Source organism: Silene latifolia, unplaced genomic scaffold (assembly GCF_048544455.1).
Source record: "Silene latifolia isolate original U9 population unplaced genomic scaffold, ASM4854445v1 scaffold_88, whole genome shotgun sequence".
Lineage (NCBI taxonomy): Eukaryota > Viridiplantae > Streptophyta > Magnoliopsida > Caryophyllales > Caryophyllaceae > Silene > Silene latifolia.
In genome coordinates, this window is record NW_027413793.1 from 3,593,627 (window position 1) to 3,613,634 (window position 20,008).

Below are 20,008 nucleotides of genomic sequence, written 5' to 3' on the forward strand. Positions count from 1 at the left end.
CCTTGATTTGCTTGTCCACTCGGAACAAACCTCTTCTTGTTAGGATAAGAGGGGGAAGAAGTAGGCACAAAGGGTCTAGAAGGAGCAACATAAGGCCTAGAAGTGGAGTAGAGTGGCCTCTTGCCAAGGGAAGTACGAGAAGCATGAGCCTCTTCATCAATAGCCCGAATAGAGCTCTCGGCCCATAATGCATCATCATAGATTGAGACAAAGGAAGTAGAATCCCTACGGATCAAGCTCTTAAGCTTTGGAGTAAGCTTGTCAAGGTAAAAGAAAGCCTTTTCTTCTTCATTTTTGACAAGTCTAGAAGCATAGTGAGCAAGTTCATTGAACTTGTCGGTAAAGGCTTGGACAGAAAGACTTCCTTGCTTCAAATTCATAAACTCTTTAAGCCTTTGTTGTTTCAGCTCTTTGGATAGAACCTAGCCTCAACTAGATCCTTAAAGCGATCCCAACCAAAACCAGGCTCAAGAGTGGAAGTAGGACTAGTCATGGTCCACCATCTATCAGCTTCTTTCACAAGGAAGTGAGAAGCCAATTTCACCTTGTCTTCTTCACGAACATCATACAAGGCAAAGCTTTTCTCCAATTCACGAAACCATTCGGTGAGTGCCACCGGGTCTACTTCACCACCATAAGTTTGAGTCTTGTTTCGAGTCAATTGACTTGCCACCCAAGTGTAAGAACCATGTCTTTCACCTTCTGGAAACTGAGGAGGAGGAGGAGGAGGAGGTTGGTTTTGTTGTATGTCTTGCTGGTTCTGGAGAATCTGAGTAAGAGCTTGTAAGATTGCATTATCAACGTTTCTTGTAGGAGCCATCTTGCAAAAGAGAACACTAATTAGCACCTAATAAATAGCAATCACAAAGCGACTACAACATAAGGTCCTAAGTCTACCCATCCTACCCATCTCTCGAGTTTATTATTTGAAGGTCGAGTTATTTATATTGGGGTGCACAAACGTGCGTCGGGAGCAAATATGCTCTGATACCAACTGTGACACCCTCATTTATTGCGGAAAAGTAAATACATAATTCTAGATAAAAACTGCATGGATATGTTTGTAATAGGTTCATTTGGGTAAAAACCTGTAATTTTTAAAACTGAACTGTTATAAAAATATCCAAATGGGAAGGTGTCAAACATGCAAGGTCCAAAATAAACCTCATAAATAAAACATCGCTAAAGTCGCGAAATAAAGTTATACAACCCAAGTATCAAAAAGGGAGACATATGTCCCTAAAAAGTATATGACATAAAAAGTGTTCAAGGGTCACAATAAAATAAATCCAATCTAGGTCCCAAGGTTACTTTGCTCGCTAGCTCGTCCATGTACCCCATATATGCATCACCTACCGGTCAATCGCATTTTATACAAATACGAAAGCCACAAATCGGTGGGAGTAACTCCGAGTTCTCCCGACCACGAAATGTCATAATTAATATAACATGTAAACATAAGAATATGAATATGAATAACACATAGCCTTACCATATAGATGCTAGACAATCATGCTTATCATGTGAACAACAATACGACAACACATAGTCCGAGCATGTGAATACTAGACCGACTCATACTACACTATCATGTGAATCACATAACATCCAGGAATCCAAACTCTATCAACCATAGCCGGCTTGCATCTCACCTTCTATGATTCATAGAATCATCAAACAAGAAAGGACAATATATCTAGAGACAGGCATAAGTTCCTAGTAATATGGTCAATAGTCACTCAGAACTCGAGTCTATACCACGAGGTAAGGTAAACACCCTAGTCCTAAACTGGAGACCTAGCGACATGTGGAAAATACCGCATCCAAGACCCATGATCACACACATGAGTACCCCTAAGGAGTCCACCAAAGGGTTGGCTAGTACTTAAGCTGACCACATACTTCTACGAGTACGTCAGGAGGTCATGCCCTAACTTGGATATAAACCCACCAAGCTAAGACACAAAGGCTATTAAGCTATGAACATACACTCGTCAAAGACTATAATGGCCTATCTATGACGATGGTCTAAGATACCAACACCACACAAGACAAGTAGGACACCCACTTAACCATAAGAGGGGCAAAGAGTCCAAACTTGCACACAAAAATGATCATACACACCCTAGCATATGAAAGGCTACGCAAGAGCATATTCAGCTGACAATCCAACAATATCTCCAATATCAATAATAATCCAAATTCCAGCTAACCAACAGTACCATAATCCATGAGAACAAGCTAAAATGGCAAAGAGGCAACAAGACTCAAGCATAAGGCATCCAAAGCATCCAACAACCAACATGTGAAATGATAATTACAAATATCAAGGCATAACATAAAACATCCAATGACAACCAATCTCACGTCAAAGACAAACCCTCGACCCGAGTCCCGCGACGGGTCATCGGTCAAATCGAGGTGACCGGTTTAAACCTAGTTTGACCAAACTCGTTCGGTCAACTCGCCCACTCGAAGTCTTGGTCTACTTTGGCCCAAATCACAAAATTCATTACAATATCATTTTCATACACTATTCCAATTTCTATCATGTGAAAGACTATCAACATAAGAAAATATATTCCAACTTACAAAATAACTATTTCCACAAAATTCTCGCATAATAAAATAGCATAAATAATCATCTCACACAAGGGTAAACTTTTCTATAAATTTTATCGATAAAACGACGCCATTTACTCATACGGACTCCGAATTGAGTGATTCAAGTGGCTAAACCACCTAATTTTTCGACGCCGTTCAATCTGTCATATTTTGGAAACATTGGAAACCGTCTCGTTCGTACCGACTGCGTTCCGGCCAAAACACGGACTTGTCACAACACATAATTCCTCATCCAAATTTGTTCCAAACAATAATATACAAATGGGTAACATAGATTAAACATAAGCATACTCATCTTACTCCATTCATTCATTTATCAACAAGATCGTCTCAAACAACAACAAACAACAACAAACAACAACAAACAACAAATACAACTACTAATGTGACATTAATTCGTCGAGTAACTCGGAATAGTTATCTTAAGCTAGCAAAGAGACAAGTAATAACTTGAGAAAGTTTCTAAAACCCAAAATTACTCTTCATCTTCAACAACATATGAGTCACCTAACTCATCTTCAAATTCTTCACCTACAAGAACAACAAAAACACAATTATTAAGCTTAAATTCGAAACCCTAAAAAAAGTGTCTTAAACAAAAATTGGGGGAAATGAAAATAAAGCTTACTAGTAGATGAAGGATGAAAAGAGGATTCCAAATATATAATTTTTATGCAAATTGGTGGAGAAATGAAGGATTTATGGTGGATTTAGGGATTGTAAGGAGGATTTTTAGTGGGTTTTTGGTGTTTGAGAGAAGGAGGAGATAGATTGAGTTATGGAGGAAATGAAAATTGGAAGAGGGGACAAATGGAGGGTAGGTGGCCAGCCAAAGACATAGGGAGATGGATCATTTGTTTACGTTTTGGTTCGTTTCGACGGAAATTAGAAATATTCGTCGAACGCGATTTCCGAGAAAAGTAAAGTTCTTAAACACGATTTTACTAAAAGATTAAGTACTCATATGCCCAATATCCAAACTCGTTTACCAAACGACCGTAAGAAATGGGAAAATCCCAATTTTACGACTTTTATCCGAAATCTATTTTAACAAAGGAAAAGGTTTAAATATAGTTTAAATCACTTTTAAACATTTCTAAACTATCAAAAATGATTACATTTCTTCAAAATAAAATAAAGTTATATTTTATCAAATAAATTTTATTTCAAATAAATTAATATTAAATTAAAATAGATTAAAATATTACTCTTAAAATATAATAAAGGTCTTCAAATTTACGGGGTGTTACATCGGACGTCTCCAATAACAAGCTTTACCACTCATTGACGTTAAAACCAGTGGAAAACATTAAAACATTTCCAAAAATCTTTAGTTCGAAACTCTATAATAAGGATAATAACTCCACTAGTTATGACCAAACTCTAACTACGACTTTTAAACAACTAAGCAAGGACTACTAACGCGGAGAGTATTTAAGAGAAGGAGAGGGAACACTCGAAAGGATAGCTAAACTCACAAGAATTAGATAAAGGAACGGAAAGTACCTCACGAGAAGAGTTCGGGATATTTAGCTAACATAGAAGATTCAGGCTCCCAAGTTTCTTCTTCGACATTTCCACAACGCCAAAGGATACGAACTAGGGGCACAACTTTGTTTCTAAGTTGCTTGTTTGCTCTTTCGAGGATTCGGATCGGCCTTTCTTCCAAAGCCAAGTTAGGTTCCAAATCTGGGATTTCTTCTTGAATAGGATGGCTCGGATCACTAATGTACTTCCTCAACTGAGATACGTAGAAGACATTATGAACCTTGCTCAAATTCGGGGGCAACTCCAAACGGTAAGCAACGGGACCAATCTTCTCAAGCATACGGAAAGGTCCAATGTATTTGGGACTCAGCTTTCCTTTCACACCAAACCGTTTCACCCCTTTCATAGGTGATACCTTAAGGAACACTCAATCATCAACCTCAAAGGCAAGTGGTCGACGACGGACATCGGCATAAGATTTCTGTCGGTCTTGAGTGGTTTTCATACGCTCTCGAATGATCTGAACCTGATTGATGGTCTCAGTCACCAAACCGGGTCCGGAGCGGTTACTTATGATAGCTCACCAGGCTGTGTACATGGCCCACAGATCAACACGTGTCCTTTATAACGCATTTTGTCCTCACTCATGCGCATCCCAGAAACTTCCCAGGAGGTCACCCATCCTAAGACTACTCTCAATCAAGCACGCTTAACTTTGGAGTTCTTTCGCATGGATGACCATAAAAGAAAGTGCACTTTGTTGATATGAGTAGTACTTCCAATCCCTTTAAGCACTAGTCATTTAAGCCTATCACTGGACCTCTTCAATTACCGTGGGGTGTTACATCCGATAATTGGTTTTCTCATTTGTTGGTGTAAAAATATATATTTTTATGTCTTTGATTTGGAATGTTGATGTTCTTGAACGGCCGACGAGGATATTCCGTTCCATTGAAAAGACACTTATATTTCATACATTCATATTCTGAAGATTTTGTTTACTTGATTTTAAAGAGATAGACCTACATATATACAATGTTCCTTTTTCTAAGTTTCGGGGACGAAACTTCTTAAAAGGAGGGATGATTGTAACACCCCGTAAATTTGAAGGCCTTTATTATATTTTAAGAATAATATTTTAATCTATTTTAATTTAATATTAATTTATTTGAAATAAAATTTATTTGATAAAATATAACTTTATTTTATTTTGAAGAAATGTAATCATTTTTGATAGTTTAGAAATGTTTAAAAGTGATTTAAACTATATTTAAACCTTTTCCTTTGTTAAAATAGATTTCGGATAAAAGTCGTAAAATTGGGATTTTCCCATTTCTTACGGTCGTTTGGTAAACGAGTTTGGATATTGGGCATATGAATACTTAATCTTTTAGTAAAATCGTGTTTAAGAACTTTACTTTTCTGAAATCGTTCGACTAATATTTCTAATTTCCGTAAACGAACCAAAACGTAAACAAATGACCCATCTCCCTATGTCTTTGGCTGGCCACCTACCCTCCATTTGTCCCCTCTTCCAATTTTCATTTCCTCCATAACTCAATCTATCTCCTCCTTCTCTCAAACACCAAAAACCCACTAAAAATCCTCCTTACAATCCCTAAATCCACCATAAATCCTTCATTTCTCCACCAATTTGCATAAAAATTATATATTTGGAATCCTCTTTTCATCCTTCATCTACTAGTAAGCTTTATTTTCATTTCCCCCAATTTTTGTTTAAGACACTTTTTTTAGGGTTTCGAATTTAAGCTTAATAATTGTGTTTTTGTTGTTCTTATAGGTGAAGAATTTGAAGATGAGTTAGGTGACTCATATGTTGTTGAAGATGAAGAGTAATTTTGGGTGTTAGAAACTTTCTCAAGTTATTACTTGTCTCTTTGCTAGCTTAAGGTAACTATTCCGAGTTACTCGACGAATTAATGTCACATTAGTAGTTGTATTTGTTGTTTGTTGTTGTTTGTTGTTGTTTGTTGTTGTTTGAGACGATCTTGTTGATAAATGAATGAATGGAGTAAGATGAGTATGCTTATGTTTAATCTATGTTACCCATTTGTATATTATTGTTTGGAACAAATTTGGATGAGGAATTATGTGTTGTGACAAGTCCGTGTTTTGGCTGGAACGCGTCAGTACCAGAACGAGACGGTTTCCAATGTTTCCAAAAATATGACAGATTGAACGGCGTCGAAAAATTAGGTGGTTTAGCCACTTGAATCACTCAATTCGGAGTCCGTATGAGTAAATGGCGTCGTTTTATCGATAAAATTTATAGAAAAGTTTACCCTTGTGTGAGACGGTTATTTATGCTATTTTATTATGCGAGAATTTTGTGGAATTAGTTATTTTGTAAGTTGGAATATATTTTCTTATGTTGATAGTCTTTCACATGATAGAAATTGGAATAGTGTATGAAAATGATATTGTAATGAATTTTGTGATTTGGGCCAAAGTAGGCCAAGACTCTGAGCTGGGCCAGATTGACCGAACGAGTTTGGTCAAGCTAGGTTTAAACCGGTCAGCCTCGATTTGACCGATGACCCGTCGCGGGACTCGGGTCGAGGGTTTGTCTTTGACGTGAGATTGGTTGTCATTGGATGTTTTATGTTATGCCTTGATATTTGTAATTATCATTTCACATGTTGGTTGTTGGATGCTTTGGATGCCTTATGCTTGAGTCTTGTTGCCTCTTTGCCATTTTAGCTTGTTCTCATGGATTATGGTACTTGTTGGTTAGCCTGGAATTTGGATTATTATTGATATTGGAGATATTGTTGGATTGTTGAATATGCTCTTGCGTAGCCTTTCATATGCTAGGGTGTGTATGATCATTTTTGTGTGCAAGTTTGGACTCTTTGCCCCTCTTATGGTTAAGTGGGTGTCCTACTTGTCTTGTGTGGTGTTGGTATCTTAGACCATCGTCATAGATAGGCCATTATAGTCTTTGACGAGTGTATGTTCACAGCTTAATAGCCTTTGTGTCTTAGCTTGGTGGGTTTATATCCAAGTTAGGGCATGACCTCCTGACGTACTCGTAGAAGTATGTGGTCAGCTTAAGTACTAGCCAACCCTTTGGTGGACTCCTTAGGGTACTCATGTGTGTGATCATGGGTCTTGGATGCGGTATTTTCCGCATGTCGCTAGGTCTGCGCAGGGTTAGGACTAGGGTGTTTACCTTACCTCGTGGTATAGACTCGAGTTCTGAGTGACTATTATGATTGTACTAGGAACTTATGCCTGTCTCTAGATATATTGTCCTTTCTTGTTTGATGATTCTATGAATCATAGAAGGTGAGATGCAAGCCGGCTATGGTTGATAGAGTTTGGATTCCTGGATGTTATGTGATTCACATGATAGTGTAGTATGAGTCGGTCTAGTATTCACATGCTAGGACTATGTGTTGTCGTATTGTTGTTCACATGATAAGCATGATTGTCTAGCATCTATATGGTAAGGCTATGTGTTATTCATATTCATATTCTTATGTTTACATGTTATATTAATTATGACATTTCGTGGCTGGGAGAACTCGGAGTTACTCCCCACTGACTGTGGCTTTCGTATTTGTATAAAATGCGATTGACAGGTAGGTGATGCATATATGGGGTACATGGACGAGCTAGCGAGCAAAGTAACCTTGGGACCTAGATTGGCTTTATTTTATTGTGACCCTTGAACACTTTTTATGTCATATACTTTTTAGGGACATATGTCTCCCTTTTTGATACTTGGGTTGTATAACTTTATTTCGCGACTTTAGCGATATTTTATTTATGAGGTTTATTTTGGACCTTGCATGTTTGACACCTTCCCATTTGGATATTTTTATAACAGGTCCAGGTTTTAAAAATTACAGGTTTTTACCCAAATGAACCTATTACAAACATATCCATGCAGTTTTTATCTAGAATTATGTATTTACTTTTCCGCAATAAATGAGAGTGTCACAGTAATTTGCAAAAATAGCAAATACGTGGTGGATATTTGTAATTTTTCCGAGGTATTACTATATTAGTTTCATATCATAGATATGATCCATATGGATAAGCACGAAACAAAAAAGATGCTGATTCAAAGATTCTTTCTACTCATGGATTCTTCCATCTTTGGTACTGTACTACACTGGTTAATGCTTTTGAAAAAGATAAGATAATAATCATGCTGTCTACATAAGTTTAATGTTATGTAACCCCGAGATTAGAGGCATTAATCAATCCACCAATAAGGGTTGGCGTAATGGTAACGCTTAACTTCTAAACATCAAATTAGGGGTTCGATTCTCATTGAGTTAAAATGTAATAATGTTAATAAGCGATCTGCCAACATTAGTATAAATCCTTCAAAAACCTTAAACTAATATTCCCTCCTATTCTGAATAACTCTCCCCTTTTAAGAGTGACACGGGAATTAAGGGTGTTTGAATTCAATAAGCTAAATTATTGTGGTAGGGTGAGATAATTGGAGAGGGAGAAGGTATTGTGGGGTGAGGTGATTAAAATAAGTATTTTTGTGGGGTAAGATGATTAAAATAAGATAAACTATGATATTGTGGGGTATTGTTGTGGCCTGTGGGTGAGCTGATTAAAATAATGTGAAAAATCTCATATTTACCCATATATGAGTGTCCCACATTGAAAGAGTAAGAGAGATTGTATCATTTTATAACCAAGGGAGTTACTTCTTCTATTGCCAATTGGTTATAGGATGGAACCTTCCTTGTGTTGTTAAGTGGTCCATCAAAGTATAAAACTTTACATAAAAAGGAAAATGGAGGGAGTATTTTAAATAGATGAATAAGGAAATGGAGAGAATTATTTGAATAGGAGGTGGTGTATAAATCACCAATTCTTATTTCAGACCAAGGTATCCGTCTTATTAATAAGACGGATACCATATTCTCTCACAAAATACCCATTTAGGGTGAGTGGAGAAGCACATGGGAGGTCCCACCTTTGTCCCCTCTACCCATTTCCTCTCACACAACAACCCGTCTTAAAATCCGACCCGTTTTAAGCAAGACTTACTCTGTATAAATAAGGCTTACACTCAAACCTAAACTTTTGAGAGAAAAGAGAGAGAGAGAAAGGAAGAAGTAATCAATCAAAGCATTATTCTGCATGGCCCGCCATGCTTTTATGGTCGACACATCTTGTTAAATGATAAGTTGTCTTTTTTAGATTTTATTACGAGTACGTCTCAACCATATATAACCACAGTGATAACTGATAAGTGATTATTGAATGCATCCATATTTTGATAATCAAATATTGTCAGACATAAGGAGTATAATAATAGAGGCAGCAGGTTGAGCATCTCTGACTTTTGACATATAAACAGTGATGCCTAATTAACCACCACGTTCAGTATTCGCACTCTTTAAGCAACCTTATATACTTATATGCACATTTGACTTGACCAAACGTTTAAGTTGGTGGCTTTGTGCAGTGTAATACGGACTAAAATTTATATACACACTAAGGGGCGGAACCAGGAATTCAAATGACCTAGGGCTAAATTTTAAAATATACGAAATGCAAAAAAATATTCTGGAGATTTAAAATACATGAGTATAGTATAAGGTTGGTAAATCGATACTTATAAAAAAGATTTTATGAATATTACATTATTTACGTATCAATTTTCTACTCTTTGAACTAAATATGAACAGTTACTAATAAGTACTCCGTACGAGTTATTAATTATTTTAACAATATTGATAATGAAGTATTTAAATTGCAACTTAGAAATTTTTTATTGAAATTCATTGAAATGATCTACTCATACTCATTTCCAAAAAAAATATACCCATTTTTTAAAATTACAAGGTAAATTTTGAAAAATGTATTATGTATACTTCAAACCAGGGGCGGAATCTGAGGTATTTTACTAGGGCTATAGCCCTAGTAGTTTTTGAGAGAACGGAAAAATATATGTTATTTGAAGTAGTAGACTAGTAGAGATTTAGTAATAGCTTTGTGGTCGGGTGGTCTTGTAGTTAGTTTTTGTCCAATCACCCCAGGTTCAAATCTCCATAAGTCCATAGTAAATAATTTTTCCATAATTCTCACACAACTAATTCTATATAAGGATAAAATATTAGTAATTATTTCTTATAATTGCCACAGTCCAACGGATTTCAACTGATTTATTATTTTCACATAACTAATTCTATATAAGGATAAAATATCAAGTAATTATCAAGTAAATATTTTCATTTTATGTGTTAATATTATTATTTTGCAACTTATTTCCGGTCAAAGTTTTAAACTTTGACCCAAAAAAGCGAAATGGAACAAAAATAAGAATGAGAGGAAGTATTATATACTTTCTCAAAATTGTATATAATACAACTGTTTGAAGTATACATAATACATTTTTCAAAATTTACCTTGTAATTTTAAAAAATGGGTATATTTTTTTTGGAAAGGAGTAGATCATTTAAATGAATTTCAATAAAAAAATTTCTAAGTTGCAATTTAAATACTTCATTATCAATATTGTTAAAATAATTAATAACTCGTACGGAGTACTTATTAGTAACTGTTCATATTTAGTTCAAAGAGTAGAAAATTGATACGTAAATAATGTAATATTCATAAAACCTTTTTTATAAGTATCGATTTACCAACCTTATACTATACTCATGTATTTTAAATCTCGAGAATATTTTTTTGCGTTTCGTATATTTTAAAATTTAGCCCTAGGTCATTTGAATTCCTGGTTTCGCCCCTGCTTCAAACAGTTGTATTATATACAATTTTGAGAAAGTATATAATACTTCCTCTCATTCTTATTTTTGTTCCATTTCGCTTTTTTGGGTCAAAGTTTAAAACTTTGACCGGAAATAACTTGCAAAATAATAATATTAACACATAAAATGAAAATATTTACTTGATAATTACTTGATATTTTATCCTTATATAGAATTAGTTGTGTGAAAATAATAAATCCGTTGAAATCCGTTGGATTGTGGCAATTACAAGAAATAATTACTAATATTTTATCCTTATACAGAATTAGTTGTGTGAGAATTATGGAAAAAAATTATTTACTATGGAAAAAAAAATTATATACAGAAAAAAATTAGTTGTGATTGTACAAAAACTAACTACAAGACCACCGACCACAAAGCTATTACTAAATCTCTACTACTTCAAATAACATATATTTTTTCGTTCTCTCAAAAACTACTAGGGCTATAGCCGGAAAAGGCTACACATACACATTGTGTATGAAAAAACCATACACAACTAATGAGATTGTGACACGTGGCAAACTTGAGTTAAGTTCAAGTTATTAATTAAGGGTTAGATTAGTAATTTAACATATGTAGTTAAGTTGTTAACATGACTAGTTAACAGGTTGACTGTCGGTCAACTCTAGTGGTCAACGGTAAAAAATGTTGTTGGTGAGGCTTGAACCTAGGATCTCTTGCTTGAGGTGCATTTACAATTACCACTATGACACATCCATCTTGTTGTCATTTTTGTATCTCTTTTGTTATATATCGTTATTAAGACCTGATTTAATAAATAAAAAGTAATAAATAATTGTATTAAACATGATGTGTACCTATAATTATTAAAAACAATATACTTTTATTATATTATAGGTAGTATCCCGCGACCTGTTTTAAAATTTTATTATTATAATTGAAGAAAAATAATAATTCATATATGACCTTTAATATTTTTACATATAAATAAAAATAAATTAATGTTTCTCAAATTTAATCTTTTTTAGGTTTAACTTCAATGTTCTAAAATAAAATACATTCAATTTTAACTAAAACTAATAAGTGATAATTAATTATATATGATCAATGTTTTATAAACAAATTTGTGATTGATCAAATATTATATTAATTAAAATAAAATTTATTCGATAATGCAACTATCAACATTAAGCTCTCAAATTATATCATTTCACGATAAGTTGTGTTTTAAATCAATTAATATTTGTTCAAAATGATGTGAATATGATTTTATGCAATTTTAATTTTTTTATGTTTGACATGTGATATTTATGTGTTAAAAATATATGATCCAAACTCAACTGAAGATATTAAAGTTACGTTTTCATATCGTTTATAATATTGTTTTACTTAATAATCATTACTTTTGTTTTGATTATTCAAATACACTCGCATTCACTATGTGCATACATACTCGTTATCACACTATTTAAGCCTCTCAAAATCTCACATGTATTCAATTTGTCGCAATATAATTTTTTTTCATTCCTACACTATAAAAACATATCTCTTAGTAGTTTTCTTAAAGTTTTGTTTTTAATAAAAAAATAATGACTCTTCCAATATATTTTTCTTAATGAATTTAATGGTCTAAGTTTTATAATTTTTCAAAATGTTTTTTTACGTAAATGTAAAACATTGTGAGAAACTCGCTTTAATCATCTCCACATATCAAAATATTTCAATAAATATAATAAAAGTTATACTCAATTGAAAGCATTTTTCGCAATGAACGTAATTATTTACATTTTATAATTGTTATCAAAATATTTTTTAAATAAATTTAGAATCAAATCACCGTAGTTATTTATTTAATTTTATATAATAAAATTTATTAAATATAATTATTATTTTGCTGAGATTTATACAACATTTTGTAGATACCTCATTTCTGCACCTCTCACAAACCACCCGGTGATGATTGGGCCGCATGTTTGCTACGCGGAACGATTTGTGACAGTTCGTAAGTTTATCGTCAAGTGATTGCTCAAACATTAATGTCTACCTCTTAGTTGTCATCTACGTACCGATACGGTCGTTTTGACAGTAATTAGAGTACATTTGGAGTCCGGGCCTAAAACCGTCTTCATTTTCTGATAACCGTTAAATCCCGAGTCAGAATGTTCTGGAATGTTCCGGATATTTCTATTCCATATTTTATAAATATTTCACAATCTTTATTCTTTGGTAAACAATTTCCCGTAATATTCACATAAAATATTAAGGAAAACCGAATTATTCCGTCCTACCATAACTTAAACACGGAAATCTTTCTTCCGCAGGAGGAAACCACTTGGGAACAGACGCAGCAGGTGCTGCGCCTCTTCCAAGAGACGCAGTGGCTGCTGCGCCTCTTCCCAGGTCCTTTTCTGCGTAATTTTCGTATCTTTTTAATATCTTTCCGAGATTCACTTCCAAAGACTCTCCGAAACCCTAATTCCTTCACGTGATTAGTATAAATAGGAACCTTCGCTCCTCATATTTCTCACGCGAGTGTCCGCCCTTCTCTTCTCCCTTTGCATTCTAGACCTTTGTTCTTACTTTTTGGCGTCTACGTGCTTGAACATTCGACCACGTAAGCTCGGATCCTTCTGAGTACCAGCCTCGTTTGCATGACCGACCAATTTGACCAACTCCACATCAATCAACTTAATTAATCTAATCGTTTTCCTCTTACGAGGGCACTTTCATTACATTCGAGTCGAGCATCACTAATCGCAAACTTAGTTCATCTCGTTTCGTCAAACATGTAAGTCTGAGGGTGTATAATCTCTTTTTTTATTATTGTTCTTTACTTTTGTATCATCATTATTGTAAGGTTTATGTCGAAAATACTTCTTAAAACCGATTTCTAAAACCATGCTTTAAAACCCCTTTTTACGGATTTCCAGAAGACAAACCGTCGAGAAAGGACGCAAAGAATCGCCGCGCCTCTTCGAAGGGGAGCGCAGATTCCGCCGCGCCTCTTCGTGAGGGCCGCGCATTCTCGCTTCCTTTCTTCTTCCTTAAATCCTCTCGTAATTCGTCAATCTTTGTTTGTTTTCGTTTGTTTTCTTTAATTCTTCGATACCATAGTCTAATAATCTCATGTATATCGTTAACATGCTTAATTAATCATAATTCCGACTTAAATCCCTTATAATCTCATATTTGCGGGTTTTCGTCACCAAATTCATCCCGGATTGTAGGAATTCGATTTGTTCATATCGGGTTTTTGGAATTCGATCCTTTGATATATTTTCATCTGTTTATTGTCATATTTGTCGCATGTTCGTCATCAATTTGTTTTTAATTCTTCATGTTTAGTTTATTTCATTCACCCATGTCACTAATTAATCATTCATTCATGTAATAATTCGTTTGCATCCGTCTCATCCATGTTTATCGCTTTTATGACCATTAATCACATGTAATTAACCTATTAATCACTTCCATCCGAGTAAATATATTAATTGATCCTTAAAATTCACCAATTAATATTAACGATTTGCAGTTCCGGCTTCACAGCCAGAACTCACCCTTGGAACAGACGCAAAGAATCGCCGCGCCTCTTTCAGGGCGCGGCGCGCTGCTCTTTGTTCGGATGAGTTCTGTCTCTGAACTCCGTTGTTGCCTGACCTAGTTTAATTAGTTTACGTATAATCAACTATTAACCGTATTATAGCCTTCTGTTTTATTCGTTCATTCATTCATTCATTCTTTTTCTCAAATTATCCGTTTTAAAGGAATTTTCGACATAAATCGCCTATTCCATTGTAATTATTGTAATTTTTTATTATCGTAATTTTCTTTATTATTTTTATTCCTTGTATTTTGTATCCATTGTATGTTTTCACATATAATCGAGCATTAAATCCTACTCCGACCTAATTGTATGATTAAACTATGTGTCAACCGACTTAGCCTAATTCTCACATGTTAGGATTAAAACTTGGATGTTGCATTGCATGCATATAACCGATGATATATCAAGTACAGATGATGTCCCTAATCATTAGTAGAGGCCGCCATCGAGGCGGGCGGGATTAGGTGTTCGATCAAAAGAGCTTCCTAATACGTACCCTCACCCCTTACTCCAGATCTCTTTGAACATCCGTGTTCATTGGCATCCACGAGAGTCATTCTAGACATAGAATGCTAAGGGTAACGATTGCTTGGTGTTCATGTCACTACTTTGTGTCTTGACATGGCACGAGGTATTCGAACGGTTCCAATTTCCCATAAAAATTGGTGGCGACTCCAACAAAAATGCAAACGCTTGTTCTCTTCCTCCCAAGCGCCCCCGTGGGCCCCCCGCTGTCCACAGTTTGGCGACTTCGCTGGGGATAATACACTTACGTGTAGCCAAGGGTGAAACTTGAACAAGGTTAGGGAATAATTTGTACAAGACAATTGTCGGTTTCCATAACTCTGTCTTCCTAGACCGTTTTATTCGGCCTTCCTAGGCTCAACCCAACCCATTCGACCAATCGTCCCGTCTAAACGGTCCTAATTCTTATTTGGGCCTAAGGATGGATAGCGATTGACGTCATCCATACCACGATGCTTACTCTTGTTTGTATCAAGGACCTTCACTACTTGAGGAAATGGACTAGGAATCGGCCTTACTCTTGTTCGGTACGAGCCTCTCCACAGACTTCGGGTTTGATGGTTCGGTATGGCAACCCACCCTTTAAACCAAAACCCTTTTAAATGCACTCAGCATCCCGTTATAATGCTTCTATGAATGTTTGTACCTTACGTGATCACCATTTCTAAACGAAACCATGACGTTTTTTTGTAAAAAATCAAAATCTTTTTTTAATCAAAATTTCGAAAAGGCCATTTGATTAGCGCAAAACCCAGTCAAAACTCTGTCCATTTGTCAAGTCAAAATCCGGGTCACAAGCCCATTTCAAAACCTCACTTTGAGTCCACTCCTACAACTACACTATAGTTGACTAGGATACACATTTTCAAAATTTTCGTCCTTTCTTCAAAGCTCACTCAACACAAGTGGCACACACCCACTTCACGAGTCAAAACATTTCTTCTTTTAGCAAGTGTGTTAGATTGGTCGATCGTGTTTTGATTCGTCATCGGTCTCTTATCCAGTTTTTCAAGATGCCTGGATCCAGCGAAACAAACCTCCACCAACTTCAAGATGGTAATGATCGAATCCTAGCCGCACTAGCCCAAATCCAAGTTACCCAAGACCAAGTCCATGATCGCCTTAAGACCATCGAGGGCCGGATCTATGCCGTAGAGGGGAGGTTGCCTCCTCATGAAAGTGAAGTAATAGGTGACTCCGCGGATGAATCCAGGGACGAAAATCCTCCCATGGGTCTAATCAGAGCGAGAAAAGACTCCAATACTTAGAGGAGCAATTGATGTACCTTAAAGGGGATAACATTTATAGGGAGAATAACCGCAAGTATGAGGCCGTCAATTCCAAATTGCCAACCAACTTCAATATGATGGATATCCCTAAATTCAAGGGGCACGAGAACCCTTTGAACCACATCCGTGCCTTCAAGGATTACATGTCTATCAAAGGCATCAAACCCGAGATGTTCTTAAGGATCTTTCCTTCATCTCTTGACACCATCCCGAAGCAATGGTTCTACTCCTTAGAACACAAGAAGGTCGCTACTTGGGAAGATGCCGCAATCGAGTTTGCTAAGCAATATGCGGATAATGCCGAGATCCAAGTTAACATGCGCACTCTAGAGATTCTTACCCAAAATGACAAAGAAGGATTCACCGACTTCCTAAGTAGGTGGAGGAAGACTAGTACCCAACTAGTTGAACGCCCGGATGAGGCTACCCTTGTGGAGAAATTTGTGGACAATCTCAAACCCATCTATGCCAACCATTTGAGATACCAAAACATCAAAACTTTCAAGGACTTAACCGTACTAGGGACAAGGATTGAAGATGACATCCGTAAAGGACTCTTGTCCAAAACGGTAGGTCGAGAATATCAAGGCTCAACAAGTCGTTCATACGGCTCCACTAGCAAGACCGATGAAGTTAACCTTCTCGAGCCATCTAAGAAAAGCACCCCACCAAGGAAATTCACAAATCTTGGGGATACTTACTCCAACGCTCTAAAAAGGTTAATGAAGCAAGGAAAACTTCAAACCATTGGACCTACTCCCGAACCCGAAAGGAAATCCAAATTCTGGGACGAGAACTCGTACTGTGAATACCATAGGGGCAAGGGGCATGACACAGAAAAATGCTACAAATTGAAAAATGTGCTTCAAGACATGATTGAAGATGGTCGATTACCAATAACGCCGGGAGGTAAACCCAACAACACTCAGAATCCTCTTGGAGTTCTAGTGATTACAAGTGACGAATCTACCTTAGATTGTTCACACCTCATTTCTCCAATTGAAGACGAAATCCATGCAATCGAAAATGAAGGGTTCTACTCTACTATCTCCCCTACCATTTCCGACTTCATCACATGGGCAAGGAGTGTGGATAGGCAAGTTTGGAAATTAGAAAACGTGGTGACAACTTTACGTGATCCCAACACAACACCCAAGGAGCATATGCCACTAATCTTCTCTCAAAACGCTACTATGCAAGAAATAGTCGTCGTGGTTGATAAACTAGTCGACCAAATCATACGACTAGAAGATGAAATCATGAGAATGAGGGAACTAGCTACAATCAATGGAGTTTGGGCCGACGATGATGAGGACGAGTACCTCATCGAAAACTCCCTAGTCAAAGAAATAGTCCAAAATGGTGAAGACCAAGATGTGGACCACCTAACTCGTTCGGGACGTCCATATCAAAGCACTACTCAAAATGGTCCAACCAACATTATCACACCAAATGACAACGAAGATGACTCCACCGACCATTTGCTCAAGCAATTACAGAAGACAAAGGCTGATCTTTCAGTCTGGCAATTAATAGCGAGCTCATTCCCACATCGCCAAGCTTTACTGCAAGCTTTGGCCAAACTAAATGTAGCACATAACTCGACACCCGAAGATGTAGTCAACTTGGTCTTCCAAGAATCACCAAAGCTAAGTAATCCTATTACTTTCTCAGACGAAGATTTGCCACCTTTTGGCGCTAGTCACAATTTAGCTCTTTACATCACTGTAATTTGTCTAAAGAAGAACGTGCCAATGACCTTGGTAGATGATGGCTCCGCGGTCAACGTCATACCCCTCAAAACGGCATACAAATTAGGCATGAAAGAGTCGGATTGGACCCCTACCAATCAAGGTGTGCGTGCATATGACGGTACACGACGAAAGGTAGTAGGACTTGCTAACCTAACCATAGCCACAGGGCCAATTGAGCGAAAGGTTAACTTCCAAATAGTGGACATTGAAGCTTCCTTCAACATACTCCTAGGAAGACCTTGGATTCACGCTTCCAAAGCGGTAATATCCACCCTTCATCAAAAGATCAAGGTCCCACTAAATGGCAAAGTGGTGACGATCACTTCGTCACCCATCAAGGCAATAATCGAAAAGAAGTCGAACAATCAAGTCCTTGCAGATCCAGTATACGAACTTGGGGGCTTCCAAAGCGTAAGTGTCATAGAAAGCGAATTGGCACCCTTATACTATGATACCTACTCCAACTTGGTGGTCAACCACATACTCAAAACCCAGGGATACTTCCCTGGAATGCCTTTGAACCCTACCCGAAGAAACACCTTCGCGCCATACAAGGAAGGCAACTCAAAGAGGATACCACTTGGACTAGGGTACAAACCCACTAAAGAAGAGGTTCTCGAGATGCTTGCTCAAGTTCAAAACCGTAAGCATGTAGGAGTCCAAATACGACCCTATCTCCCTACTCTAAATGGTTACTTTGTTAAGGAAGGAAGTCTAGAACTCTTTCACGGATTTCCCGAGCCTTGGCATTATCTCAAGAGGAAGCTAGCCGGAATCGTGATCTTTCACGATTGCTACTTCATCCCTCCAAAAACGGTTCCTACCGTCAAAACCCGTCAAGCACCTTGCTTAGACGAACAAGCTGTTAGTCTATTGTTTGGAGAAGATCGATTTGTTAGAGCCGCGCAGGATGAGATCATTACCATGATACTTCAAGACGATCACTTCAACCCCACCGCGTTAATCACAGAAGCCAACGCGAGTCAGCAGAAAGGATGGAGAAAATCAATCAAGTGGACCAACAATCAAGGAAGACTCTTCAAACTCACCACTGGAGAAGGAGAGATGTTCAAAGGAGAACCAAAAGACGATGAGTTCGAGTCGGAGTCGGAGTCAGAGTTAGAGTCTAGAGAAGTCATTAGGGAGTCTCCTCCTGTCGTCATCCCCATTCCCTCGGTTTCTCCTAGCTTAGCCTCGAGTAGTCACAGTAGTTCGGGAAATGTCCCAACCACTGTCCCTTTGCCGCCACTGACCATGGATCAGATGGCTTCTTTGTTTCAACTTTACTCAAACTTTAATATGAATAAATCAGGTTTTGCTTACTCTTTGTGTTATCTTGAGTGCAATTCTGTTTACGATGATACTGAGGATGACCAAGACCCAGACTCGATCGAAATACCTCCCCATGTAGCCAAAGAAATACTACAGGAAGGGGAAGGGGGACCAGTAATAGAGGACACCGAACCCATCAATGTAGGAACCGAACTAAAACCCCAAGAACTTAGGATAGGGACTACCTTGAGCTCTACTAAAAGGGCCGATTTCATAGACCTCCTAAACGAGTTCAAAGACGTTTTCGCTTGGTCCTACAAAGACATGTCAGGGATCGACAGGGATATCGCCGAACATAGAATCCCGATTAAGCCAGGTTTCAAACCTGTCAAACAGAAGCTTCGACGAATGAGAACGGAATGGGCTCTCAAGATCAAGGAAGAAGTTGACAAGCAATTCAAAGCCGGGTTCATCAAAGTTTCCGAGTATTCTGACTGGGTAGCTAACATAGTACCTGTACCCAAAAAGGATGGGAGAATCCGTGTTTGTGTTGATTTTAGGGACTTAAACAAAGCAAGTCCTAAAGATGACTTCCCTCTACCACACATTGACATATTGGTGGACAATACTGCAGACCACGCATTACTATCCTTCATGGATGGGTACGCAAATGCAAATGCATTTGGGGGAAAAGCCCCAAATTTTCGATCAAATTGG

The 20,008-nt window shown here is 37.1% G+C and overlaps 1 long non-coding RNA gene across 1 annotated transcript; it reads left to right on the forward strand.

Annotated features, from left to right (window-relative positions):
• Positions 1 to 5,667: 5,667 nt before the first annotated feature.
• LOC141640543 (uncharacterized) lies at positions 5,668 to 7,850 on the forward strand. The gene is made up of 3 exons (XR_012543041.1): positions 5,668 to 5,817; positions 5,915 to 6,024; positions 7,719 to 7,850. It is a non-coding gene; the product is annotated as an uncharacterized LOC141640543 (long non-coding RNA).
• The last annotated feature ends 12,158 nt before the right edge of the window (positions 7,851 to 20,008 follow it).